Source organism: Camelus bactrianus, chromosome 2, assembly GCF_048773025.1.
Source record: "Camelus bactrianus isolate YW-2024 breed Bactrian camel chromosome 2, ASM4877302v1, whole genome shotgun sequence".
NCBI lineage: Eukaryota > Metazoa > Chordata > Mammalia > Artiodactyla > Camelidae > Camelus > Camelus bactrianus.
In genome coordinates, this window is record NC_133540.1 from 11,905,272 (window position 1) to 11,919,115 (window position 13,844).

The following is a 13,844-nucleotide window of genomic DNA, read 5'->3' on the forward strand; positions in this document are numbered from 1 at the left end:
GGGTGTCTTGCAGACATGAACCCGCATGCATAAATGCAAAGCCTATTGACCAAAATACTTTCCTGTCTCCTAAGTTTAAAAAAAAAAAAGTAATTCAAGGCAGTGGTGAGCTCAAAGGTCTCAGATACAAAACGTGCACATCATCAGCCTTCTAGTAGATAAAAGTGCGCCATGCATAATAGAAAAGATGAAGTTTCCTATGGAAATCTATTTTGAGATGCAACAATTTAAAGGCAACCGAGAGCTCAAAACCAAGTTCAAACAAAGAGAAACAAAGGCCAAGCAAATGTACAGAAATGAACAAAGACATTGGAGAAGGAGGGGATCTGTGTTCTACCAATACTCCAGATCAGCAAATTCATCCTGAATTCAAGCCAGTGATGTGCCATGAGGTCACTCAAGGAACCAGGCTGAAACCATCGGCCAGAAGAAATAGGAAAAATGTCAAAGGCAGGTGTGAGGTGTGGAAGGGGTGACCCTGTGACCCTTGCTGCCATGAGGCAGGATGCTCTTGCGGGCTTTCTGCACAGGCTGGCAGGCTCACATGACTCTGTTTAGAAGGATATCAGCCAACAGCTGTGCCACACGGGCTGCAGCCCGTGCTGAGTCACATCTAGTAACGGTTCTGAGTTCATCCTTAGACGACATGACCAGAAGGATCTGAGAATCAATGATGGAGAATTACCTGAATGAGTATTCCATTTTATTCCATGGCAGTAAACCTTCAGCTTTGTACAACATAAATATTGACAAAGATATACACAGGCAACCTATTTGAAAGCCTGACTGCATAATTGCATCTAATTGAGAAAAGCGGGCTCCTTTTCGGTATGCTAGGTCTTTGTTTGGCTCGGTAACCGATGCTTCTGAGACCCAAAGCATATTCTAGTATAACCGACAGCACAGAAATCCCCACTGATGACTTACTCATTTCAGGGTATTCATAAAATAACCCCAGTTTGCCCGTTGGATACAGATGGTTGTCCCATTCCCATCGTGGGGTGGTCTGTTCTGCTCCCGAAACTGTGGCATCATTAGATTCATGACCCAGCTGTCAAACAGATCAAATTATAAGGCAAGATATTATCAGACCAAGGTCATAAAAGTATTACTGACATTTCAAGCTGAACACATCATCTTCCCAAGTATTTAATTTCTTGTTCTCAGGGTAAATTTCTTTTTATTGCTGCCTCCCTACCCTCAAGTATTGTGAAAACTAGTCCTGACTACGTACCTTGGGTTTACCAAAATTGTAACGACTACTACTACTTTATCTCCTACCTCCTTTTCAGGTGGGCACTTTAGCTTTTAGAAGATACCTACCCTCATTTGTTTTTTCCCCCATTTCTCTGCTATTATCCACCATGGCATTTTCAGTCTGTAAATTGTCAGAGAAAATAAGTAAAAGAAAGAAATACAGGGTCGGTGAGCTGGTGATAAGTGCTGCAGAGGAAAATAAAGGAGGGCGAGGAATGTGTGGTAGGGAGGAGTGTGGATGGGGCAAGTGACCTTTGAATAAGGCAAAGACGGAGGCAAAGGGGTGGGCAGAGGGAACAGTGATCACAGGCCTTGAGGTCCCTCACGCTGGACAGACAGCATGGAGGCTGGTGTGGGCCAGAGTGAATAGGAAATAAGTGGTGCTTTTGGGGGGTGGATCCTTAGAGGCTGCCTTGAGGATGTGGGCATTTTTCCCTCTGAAGGAACTGTGGAACAATGGAGGATCACTGAGCAGAAAAGTGACACTCTAACGTTGGATCGAACAGGTCCAAGACCCTAATTTAAGCTGAACAAATCAAGGGCCAAAGAAGTGACATGCCACCTCAAATTCAGTGCAGAGCTTGAAAGAAACAGCCTCGACTCGCAGCCCAGTGCTCTGCACCCTTCTGGATGTTGTCCCACAGAGCTGTCTCTAAGGTTATATTTTTTCCTCACTCAGAGGCTTGTGGGACAACTGAATGCTTCCCCCTTTTTCAAATGGCAATTTGTCATGAAAGGAATTCGGAGTTGGCAGTGAAACAAGGCATGGACCTGTAGACTACAGAGCTGTTTTTCCTGAAAGCAACAGCTGGCGCGTGGTTTACTCGTGGAGTTCAGCAGAAGAGACAGAGCAACAACAGACAACTTAGCATCTTGCGGAGCTTCGGCTGACTGCACTGCACGTTTGGATGGATTTCAAATTTGGACAGTGAGGCGGCTTCACACGAAAGGCAGGTGTATACATCATACATGCCCACACGTCTGTATGCACACACACGTGGACACACACAGAGTATATGATGTGACTTGTAAAGAGCTGCCCCTGCTAGGTTTCCCACTGCCTCTGATCTCAGCGTTAACCTTTCCCTGGCCATGCTCCCAGGGTTGCTACGAGAATTCTTTGCAATGGAACATGCCCTTCGCTTCACAAACTTTCCCCAATTCTTTCAATGACATTAGGGGAAGAGCAGGGAGCTCTGTGAGGGGGTGGGGATATGGACCCGAGATACCCCTGAATCTGAATCCACACTTCATGGCTTATTTGTTATTTAACTTTATTTACATTCAAAATGCAATTGTTGCAGATCTCAGAAGTTGATTTACACTCACTGCTGTGGCAGAATGTTGCGGTCAGTAGACCCACCACTGGATCCTCTTATTCAACACGTCCTTCCAATAATTCAGATATTACTGTATCACAAATGCCCATTTCTATATTTTGATACCTGCTTTTCAGTATAATTATCTTCCTTCTTTATTCTCTAAATCTTATGATTTTTAAATATTTTTCTGAGAAGTGTTCCACAGGCACTTTACATATGATAAGTTGATAAAGAGATCCTGGAGCTCAAAACCACATTTAAATCCTGATATAAACTCAACTGTGCCGTATACATGGATAGGTTTAGTCTGCTTCCTTTGTTACTTTGTTTAGTAATTTTTGTTTCAAACAAGATCCTACTGTATAGCACAGGGAACTACATTCAATAACTTTTAATAGCCTATAGTGGAAAAGTATATGACAAGGAATATATATATATATATATATATGTATGTATATGTGAATCACTATGCTGTATACCAAGAATTAACACAATATTTTACACCAACTATACTTTCAACAAAAAATGTTGAAATAAAATTGGGAGGTGAAACTTCGACTGCCCAGGCTGCTGTCAAGATGAAACGATTCAAAGCAGGCCAGGTATTAGCAAACCCCCTAACACATCAAAACCCCATATGGGATCTTCTTTTTGAGCAGCACAGGCTAACCAGCTGTGGTCACCTGTAAATAAGGTTGAAGTCACTTAGACCCTTGGCTTGGGAACGCCGTGGCCACCGGGGTGGGGGTCACTGCAGCACCTACGAGAATGACGGGGACAGCCTGCTCCTGACGCCGCTCCCCAGGCCTCAGCCCGGAGCACTGCAGTCAGGTCTGAGGTCCGGCCGGGAGCGCACAGCTCCACAGCCACTCGGAGCCCTGCGGTGCGGGTGGAGCTGGGACCGCGCTCGTCCATCACCCTTCCAGGCACCCAGACTCGGGAGTCCCCTGGGGGAATTTTTCTCTGCCTCATAATTCCTGTCTCAGCCTCTTGTGGAATGCGGTCCATGCCCAACGGAAGCAGGGCTTTAACCCTCCGGGACCCAAATCCATCACGGCTTGGATCCAGGATGTAACTTCCATGTTAACTCACCTGGTGCTCGCTTCTTGTGCTGAACTGCCCTCCCCCGTCGATGACATTAGGTCGTATTAGAAGTCCCGACTTGCTTGTCCTTAGCTAAGACTCTGAGCCTCTTGCTCAGTCTTCCTGACTGGAACCACTCTTCTGTGGCAGAAAAGCTTGGGCTGTCGGCAACCCATCATTGTCCTCGGTCTTTTGGGTTTTCTGTTGGTTTATGGTTCTCATGCAGGGATACCAATTTGCACATGAGAAACACCTGTAGACATTTTAAAAAATACAGACACTGGATCCTCCCCACTCTTCAGCCAAGGCTGGAAGCTTTCTCCCTCTAGCAGGGGTTACACAATAATTTGCTTGTGAATTGACCACACATATTGGCATAATCATGGTAAATTGCCCTTTACTCAGTGCTTCCCACATGGCATTTTCTACTTCATGTTGTCTTTGTACGTTCATTATCACATTTAATCCCTGAATTATAGATAATCACCTTTTCTTTTGAGGACACTCCTACTTGCTAATCTTGAATACAAGTATCTTTGATTCTCTTAATCTATTTCATTCCTGAGTTTCCTGTTCCTGGATTTAAAGAGTGAATTATGGACACATGTATTTAAGATTCTCTTAATATATCTATCTGACTCATCCTCTAACCAAATCATATCTGGAGAAGAGAGATTTTCTCTTTTAAATATTTGCATTTTCTTACTATATAGTAGTGCGTACACACGGTGGAAAATGTAGAAAGCATATAAAGTAAGAAAATTACAGCCATACATTATCTAAACACCAAAGGACAGTGCTATGTCATGTTGGGCATTTAACCATTTTTCATAATATTTTATCATAAAATTTCCCTAGGGCAAGTTACTTAACCCTGGAATTGTACTAGACTTTTGTCAAGTACAGAATAACATTCTCAGAAATGACCCCAACATCAAAATAGTACGTGAGGCTGGGAAGGCCATAGGGCACTCAGCTTATTCTCTGAGTCCTACAAAGAATGCTGTTAATTCACTGATGTTACTCATTCGATGCCTGTGAGTCACTCACTCACTCAGCTGGCTCGGACTGAGACCTACTTTATACCAAATGCCGATCCAAGTGCTGGGGAGACCCCAGAGAGAGCCTGGATCACGGCATCACTGTCCTTCTTCATTTGCTCCCAGAATCCTACTCAACAAACCCACATGGGATTGGGGGGTGGAGGCAGGTGAGATATGGTAAAATTCATTTAATTATGTTCCTTTAGACATATTTAAATAGCATGAAAATAGTCACTAACTTTGATAAGTTTTCTTTTCCCTTCCTATGTATTTTTGAGGATGGGTATAGTTTTGGGGCAGCAAGAGTAATTGATAGATCTTTAGTATGTTAGGATTTTATATGAAAAATTAAGAAGGAAACTGGCACCTTATACAAAGAGAAGAGGCAGTGAGGAAAACACAAGCCACCCTCAAACTTGGCTACCATTCAGAATTTCTGGTATTCAAAAAAGGGAAACATAATTCAAAATATTTTCCCTAAATACTTTAGCCCAGATTAGAAATACATGTAGGCAAAGTTCAGCTCACTGGAACCTACAACAATGTGCTTAATTAAGCGAAGGTATAAACAGACCACAGATACTATAATGCATTCTTTACTTTAAACTAGTTAATGTGAGCAAGTTTCATTTCACATGAATTGCTCAGTACCAATTTAGGAAATATATCCTTCTTGATTGGTAAAAATAGCTCACTGATAACCAGATTCAACAAAATTTAGTGTTAAATAATTAACCTATTTCCTTCAGGAAATGCTTTTGAGTAATCTGAGTTAAGTATTTCCTCTATCTGATCTATTTCTTTTCACAGAGAAAAGTAGTATTATTTGCACATGAGCTACTTTTACTCCTCTGGAGAAATCTGATTGTGAGCTCAGGGTAAGAGTTGTCTACTGCACAGTAGGGAAAAAAAGATTCATTTCACAGCAAAGATCAGAATCTTTTTTTTGAGGGGCATGGTGAGCTGGGGGACAAGGGAAATGCCTTTGTTTAGAGACAGACCACAGTAATCCATCCTGAAGCTGAAAGATGAAGACCTTGTGAAGAAATGTGGAAGGACACACTGACACACAAATGTGTTCACTCTGCAAAAACAGAAAGAAGGAAAGAAAAAATAATTTAACTGCCCTATAAAGAGAATGGACAGAAAATTGGTAATAAGGGAGAGTGAAGGAAAGTTAGGGAAGGGAGGAGAAACAGTGAAAGGGAACTTGGATGCAGTGGACAGAATAGCAGGTTTCTGGAGCTTACAATGAAGGATGATAAGAAAAAAAGTAAAGTTTAAAAAAAGTTACAAAGTTTAAAATAGTTTAAAAATTAAAAAATGATGTTAAAAAATAATTTTTTTTATAGTGGCATGGAAGATTTTAAAATGATGGAGGTTTTTATTTCAAAATTCAAGTTGTTTGAGTTTCTCCTCCATGCTCCAAACAACAGTAAGAATTGCTTGTGTAATTGGCTTTGGGGGACACCACAGAGAGTGGTGAGCAATGCAGTTAGGTTGGCCAGGAGCAGAATGATTTTGTGGAAGGCAAGACAGAAGAGAGATCAACAGTTTCATGAGGACAGAAACTCAAAGCCAGAAATTATCTTAAAAAGCTTAGTGTGGTGGGCAGAAAAATGTTCCCCCCCAATATGTCTATGTCCTTATCACCAGAAAATAGGAAGAGGTCAGTTTCCCTTGCAAAGGGGGTCTATGATTTCAGATGCGGTTAACGTTGCTAACCAGCATTCTCTAAGAGAGACGAGCTGGATTATAGAGGTGAGCCCATTGTAATCACCAGGGTCACTAAAGTAGGAAGAGGGAGACAGAAGAGGGGAGAGAGGAGAGGAGATTTGACCACAGGATCAGAGTCAGAGGCACACAACCATGCTGACCTTGAGAGAAGGAAAAGAGGTCACAGGCCAAGAGACGTATGTGGCCTCTGGAAGCCAGAAAAGTCAAAGATACAGTTTCCCCTGAGGCCTTCAGAAACAGCCGTGCCAATATTTTGACTTCAGCAGGCTCCTGCGTTCAAGAACCCTACAAGGTTAAATTTGTGTTGTTTAGTGGAGACTATTTCTTTTTTCTTCCTACTACCATGTCATTTGGGGATACTTGTTACAAAAGAAAGTGAATACACTAAGCTCCTTGAAATGTTCAGAAATTGCAGATAACACTGGAATATCCACTTTGATATGGGATAGGGCTTATGTGAAAATCCAAAGGACAGTGTGACCTTTGCTAACATCTGCTTTTCTCATTTTTAGGAAGAGAACAGTAAGTCAAAACCTCTGTAGTTATTATTTTAGACAAGTGTCTCTTAAAACATTATGTAGCCCTGTGCCTTAGGACACCAAGAGAGTCTCTGTTCTTAGAAGAACATGAATTCCATGAGATAGGGTCTTACATCTGAGTCCCACAGTGGTCTCTTATTGGCAATGAGAACTTGGGCAAATCATTTACCCTCTTTAAGCCACAGGATCTTCATTTGAAAAGGAAGATAAGAATAAGGATTGTTTGGGTGATTAAATTGTACACACACACACACATATATGTACAACATTTAATACAGTGACTAACACATACTAGGCACTCAACAAATTCCTGTTATGGATTTTTAAATGCATGTATAAAAGGAGGAGAAAGTTGCGGGAAGTTGTGGGAAAACTTAGTTCATGGCCCCAAAAAGGGCCATCTCTCAACGGGCTCTGATCAGTCAGTCCCCAGTGATGGGCTAATAAGCAGAAACTATAGCACTTGAGGATTTAATTTAAACATAAAAAGGGAGGAATTTAAACATAATTATTAAACAGGAGGTATGTTTACACTGTTGGCTGGATCATCTTATCTGGAGAGCTTTAATAAGCAGAGAGTCTCCCCTGTTTTAGAGATGGGCATGCAGGAAAATTACTTGGATGGGTGGGCCGTTCTCACCCCAAGATCACATGACTTAGTACTCACGGAAGTAACACCTCTTGTATGTTATTCCAGATGGACTGTCCTCCCATGATTATTGTCAGCTGCATCATCAGTTCAAGGAGACAGCCACCTGGGTCACACTGGAATATTAGAAAGAAAATCTCATGTAAATTTTAGATAGCTCTAACATGAAATAAAGTCATTATTTTATGCCTAAAAAAATCTAAGGAACAGAGAGTAAAGACACTCTTCATTGGGCAACTAAGAGAAAACATGAAACAGGTTAGACTGTCCGAACACAAAGCTGTATTCACACGTCTTCATTTCTGTATTTTCACAGCCAATACACCAGATCTCCAGGATAAGTCACAAATCTGCCCTTAAAGAATGTGATGTAGAAACACGAGGAGTAGTAGTTGACAAACTGGAAGAAGAACACCTTCATGGCTAGGTTGTTCCCACAGTCAGTCTGGTCCTTGGGATCTCTGCAGCTAGAATAAAGAAAAGTTAAGTCTGTAAAACTGTGAACAGCTTTGAGACCATAATCAAAGCCACGGACACATGAGTTAACACGCTAAATATGTATATATAAATATATACACAATTCACACTTTTTTCATATAAGCTGTTTTGAATTCCTTAAAATAGCTACTATGTTAATTCCAACTGTACACACTGTTGTAAGAGTTTCTCCCACTATGAATGCAATATCACACAAGGCAAAAAAAAAACAAAGTCACCCGTTCCTTAAAATTTATAAGCACAACAGTATCCAATGGGCAAGAACTGTCCTCTGTCAGGTGTAAGTTGAAAGAAAGCTACTTCTAAACATCCTGCTAAGTGAAATTCTCTTGTCTCCCTGAACGGCAGGAAGGTAGGACTATTGAAGAAAACAAACAAAACACGGGGCAACTTGCTAGAAGCATTTGGGGAACATAAAACATCCTCCTAGTTCAATATTTGAATTGGTCTTAGTGTTTTCAGAAGATGACCACTGAGCAGACAACTGGGAGAACGACCCAGCCACATGCAGTGTGTGGGAAGCAGTTAACTAGGGCCGCTAAGCCGCTGGCTGGGATACAAGCCAGAGAGAAGAAACATTTGTTATAGAAGCCACAGCTGATGAGAATGGAGCTACACTAACAGGAACAGCATGGGGGGAGGACACATAACAGTGTGATTACTTGTCCTCTCCGTAACGCACAAGCAAATCTGCCACTGGAACCACGACCCTCTTCCACTTATTTGCAATAGAGAGACTATTTACTTTCAACAATAGGGTACATGATCTAATGTAATTGAAATTATTATTAAGCACTGACATATTTACACAGAGCTTGGACATTCTAAAGCTTTCTTTGTCCCTTTTACTAATGCATAGCTGCAGCTAATTCACTTCTCATATAGGCTAGAGAAAATACGTTTACACTTGAAGTTTTCTAAAGACTGTAATGTACTGGAATTGAAGTGCCTAAAAGATAAAGTCTCTGTTTTGACCTGGTTCTAAAACTGGTGTAGAAATGACCTCAGCTGCAGAAGGAGCTTAACAGACTCAGTCATCTTGATTGCCACTTTCTCATATATGGCGTTCAGGGTCACGATGATGTTAAAACTGATGAGGGAAGCAGTGATGGGCGTGGCCCACCTGCACAGTCAGGTACTTCTGGATTGGGTCTCTTCCATTCAGGTTCTTGGGAAGTTCTGCTGAAAATACAATGAACACTGAAAGTCCGTAGACAATGATCCCAATAACTGAAGCAATGGTCAACAGGACCTGACAACCCAAAAGCCCAGCAGCATAAGGCTCACTAATGATCATATTTTTACACAGAAAACTTGCCCCCAATCTACGCTTAAACAGACAACATGCACGTGCTGTAAACCTCACATAAACCTGAGAAGTGATGTAAATCGCATGTAAATGCCACAAGAGACGTGAATATCCGGCATGTTAAATTTTAGGGGAGGAGGAATGAAGGATGTCAAAAAGAATGAGTACATCCACTAATGTAACATGCTGACAGCAGGAGCAGCTGTGTGCAGGGCATAAGGAATATATGGGAACTCCACTTTCTGTGAATTTTTCTGTAACCTAAAACTGCACTAAAGAAGGAAGCCTGTTAAGTATATCTTTAAATGGCTGAAAATGGAGTAACTGGTGGCATGTTCTTTTGGAGACAAGTCTGTGATAGCAGAACCAATGAAAGTATCCCTTCTACATCTATAGAATTATTTAGGTTATGAACTAGTTGTAACCCATGAAGGGGATATGCTTCCTTTCAAGGGAGAACCTATCACTGATTCAGGGATCAGCAGGTGCTAGCTGTCATCTTCATTCTGAATAGGACCAGTGAAGCTGTGGACATGCCCTGAGGGAAATAGTGGAAGTGACTGCAGGTCTCTGCTGATGAAAGCTTCACATGCTTTTCATACTCCTTGAGATCTTAAAATGGCAGGTACTCCTACTCCCTGCATTTGCACAAGATTCATGTCCCTGATCCATTGTAGTTCTGACTGAGTGGACTCAAGGGCAACGGGAGTGTCTGAAGCATAATTTGCACGTGGCTGGTAAGGCTTCAGTTCCTCACTAGGCAGGTATTTTTCTGCCCACTGAAGAATGCACATTAAAGGTACCATTTTTAAACTGTTTTCCTTCCATCTACCTTCTTGGTCATAGTCCAGAAGCATGTACTCAGGGTCCCTGGCTGCTCCTGATGGCTGCCCCAGAGAGAAAGCTACAAAGAATGTGAATTTCAAGACTAGGTGAACCACATCATGTTATTTACAGTAACAGCGGGAGGCTGGCTTGCACCTGCAGGGGAGAGCAGTTGGAGTGTTTACAAGCCCCTCCTGGAGCCACACTCCTGCATCTGGATCCCAGCTCCGATGCTAGCTGTGGGGCCTTGTGCAAATTTCTTAACTTCTAGGGGCTTCAATCTCCTCACCCATATAATGGGGGGATAATAATAGCAATTTATAGGACTATTGTGATAAGTCAATGATTTACTAATTGTGAAAACAATTAGAACATTAACCACAGGCATGTGAAAAACTATACCTAAGTATTAGCTATGAATATGGTGACCAAAGTCTTAAAAAGGTGTTTTTCTTAGTTTTTAAGCCATCACTTTGTAGAGAAAGCATTTTATTTTCTCCTCTACTCTCTTTCATCATCCTTTTCTTCACAGTAAGTCTTCATGATTGTGAAAGGTATAACTTTTTGGTGTGTGTGTGATTAAATGTGAAAATTAGTTAAGGCTGTGAAAAATGTATTATACAAGGTATATTAAGCCTTCCTCTCTTGTACAGCACATATAGGCTATTTAAATACTATGCATTTTTAAAAAGTCTGCATAATAATTTTTTAATTATGTATTAAGTAAACTTAATAGTTAAGATTCTTTAAATGCTTACTATTGCTTCAGCACACATCTATTTTTCTAAATCCTCACAATCACCCTGTTGGGAAGGTAATATTATATCTCTTTTACAGATGAGGAAATAGAGCCACATGGAGATGATGCAATTTGCCCCAAATGAAGCAACTATTAAGTGAAAGAACTGAAATACTCAAAGAGCCCAAAGACACACTAACTGTAGAGCACTGTCTACTACATGGTCTGTGAAATCAATTGTAATTCATTTCAGAACTTTTACAAACTTGACACATTTCCATTTTTCTTCCAAGCACTTAATGGGTTCAATATTTCTTATGAAACAGGAAAGCTTTCCATTCCCCTTCCTCAAGTTTCTTCTTATTTATCATCTTTTCTGATCATAATTTTAACATTTGCTCATTAAAGATAATTTGAAAGTACTCAGTACTGGACAGAACTGTTGTCCTGGATCTGTCCCCAGTCTTAGAAGAGGGCCCAGAATTTGCTTTAGGATAAATAACCTCCCTTTTGTTATTAGTCCTGTGATTTAAGCTCAATTAACCAACTCATTCTGAAGCACCAGAGGTAGATCTCAGTTGGTTTAAGACAAATAATACCCCTCATTGTATTGGCCTCACACATGATTGGAGAATTGGCAAATAACCCAGTAAGAGCCACTATTATGTGAGGAGATACGTGCTTGTGCCCATGTGAATGATAAGCTTCCTCTATCAAGAGAGGAAGCTGCCAAAGAGACCTCTCTTGGTTTGGATGGATGATCTGGGATGCTGAGTGCCTAGAAGCAGCATGCTGAGACATCATTGGACACAGAATGAAGACAGGACAAGACCAGCCCTTGACATCATCTGGGCTACAGTATCTCTCCTTGACTGAAGCCAGACCTCAGATCTGAGGTTTTCATTTACAGGAACCAATAAATCCCATGCATCCCCAATTTTGGGTGTTGTTTAAACACATTGGAAATTGATTTTGTCACCTACAATGAAAGGACTCCAACTCTGAAAATGAATAAAAAATAAAATAAGGAAAATGCTTCTACCTAAAGACATAATTCCTTCAGAAGGGTACATTGTTTGTATATTACAAATCATTTTATATATTAATTTTATTCTCAAGCCTATCGTAAGTGTAACACTTTGACATGTCATAAAATATTTTCATGGACACACTTTTTCATGGCTGCAAACTATTCTACTTTGTGAACGTTTGGAAGAATATTTTGGCTGAGATTTTATATATATATATATACATATAAAAGTATGTCTGTGACTTGCATCCGTACTGACTTTTCCCTGCCATTTTGAAATACTTCCTGATTAAAAGTTTTTCAAAGCTGAATTAGTTGATTAAAGCATAGGAATATTTTTGACTCTTGATATCAACTGCCAGACTGCTTTCTAAGAAAGCTTGAGGAGTACACTAGAAATTAACACAGCATTGTAAATCAACCATACTTCACAAAAAATATCCAGTAACCTAGGCAAGGGATTGGTGATCACTGGCATTTCATCCTCATAAACAGAGTTGTGTCACTTGAGAGGTGGAAAACTACTTCATTTTGATGTGAACTGAGTGAATTACCATTGGAGTGTGACATCTATTTTTCTTTGTGAATGTGTGTTCCTTTTCTCTGCCTTCTATGCTCCTGAGATTTTTTGATGTTACCTTTGAAGTGATCTGAACTCTCTATGTATTGAAGGAATTAGCCCCTTGTTGGATTTGTAAACAAATAACATCCTCTGGTGTTTTGTTTAAAATTAGGATGCTTCTGATGCATGGAAATCTTTGTATACTTTCCTCAGAAACTTACTGTTCATCTAGAGTTTGTGTAAACATCCATATTTATTTCTAGTTTTTTTCTAATTGTGTTACTTTTTAAATGTTTCTGGAATTTATCACAATATATGGTTCACTGTATGATTTCAATCTTTTCTTTTCCCCCCAAGTAGCTAACGAGTGTTCCATTCACTGAATAACCTTTATTTATCTCCCTGATTTGTAATGCCTTCCATCTCTTATATTAAATTATTATTGATATCAGAGCCCATATCTGGACTTCCTGTCCTATTTTCTAATCTGGCTATTCTTGAACTACTAAAAGTCTCATTATCTTATTAATTATTATATTACTAATATGATTTTATTCACAATAAACCCCAAATCAATTTTATAACTTCTGATATTTTGGAGATATGATCTTTTAATCTAGAATCATGTGATTAAAGCATCTTTTATATCTTTCAGTAGTTTTTACTTTTATTTTTTGATAGTTCCTACTATCCTTTTCTTAGGTTATTCTTAGACATTTTACCTTGGTTGTTACTCTTGGAAAATTTTAGAAATCTTAATGCCTCCATCTTGTCTCTTAATCAGACCCTGGAGAATCCTAAACCACTGATCTGATTTGAACAAATGAGGTGAAAAGAATAGGGGGAAGCACTGTGAGCAGAAGAGACTATGGAACCTCCAGAGTGGCGCCCTGCATTGGCTCAGATGTTCTCTGGAAAAAGTTTTCTCTATGAGACTTCATAGTTCCCAGCTTGATTTTCAGTTTTCTCAGGATTTCACATTAGATTTTAAAAAGTCTGTGGCAGGTTCTTACCCAGAAAAAGAGCACTTGCACAAAGGGTTATATGTATAAACTTTCCCCAGGTGGTAAATGGAAAACTCTCTTCTTCCTAATTAAAAAAACAAGTTAAGTCAATCAAGGGATTACACCAATGAAATGACTTTTCTCCTAATTGGTTAATAAATCCTAAACATAATTTAAAAAAAATAATTTTCAGACATAGCCTCATTATTTGTAATTGCATTGGTTTTTTCCTTTTTTTTGTTCTTTT

General features: G+C 40.0%; 1 long non-coding RNA gene across 1 annotated transcript in view; it reads right to left on the bottom strand.

Annotated features, from left to right (window-relative positions):
* The window catches only part of LOC141579530 (uncharacterized), a 53,348-nt gene that overhangs the window by 9,582 nt on the left and 29,922 nt on the right, over positions 1-13,844 (bottom strand). Inside the window, exons 4-6 of the long non-coding RNA XR_012511071.1 lie at positions 7,649-7,746; positions 3,672-3,915; positions 928-1,051 (exon numbers count right to left, since the gene is read on the bottom strand). This is a non-coding gene — a long non-coding RNA (uncharacterized LOC141579530). The remainder of the gene's footprint in view (positions 1-927; positions 1,052-3,671; positions 3,916-7,648; positions 7,747-13,844) is intronic.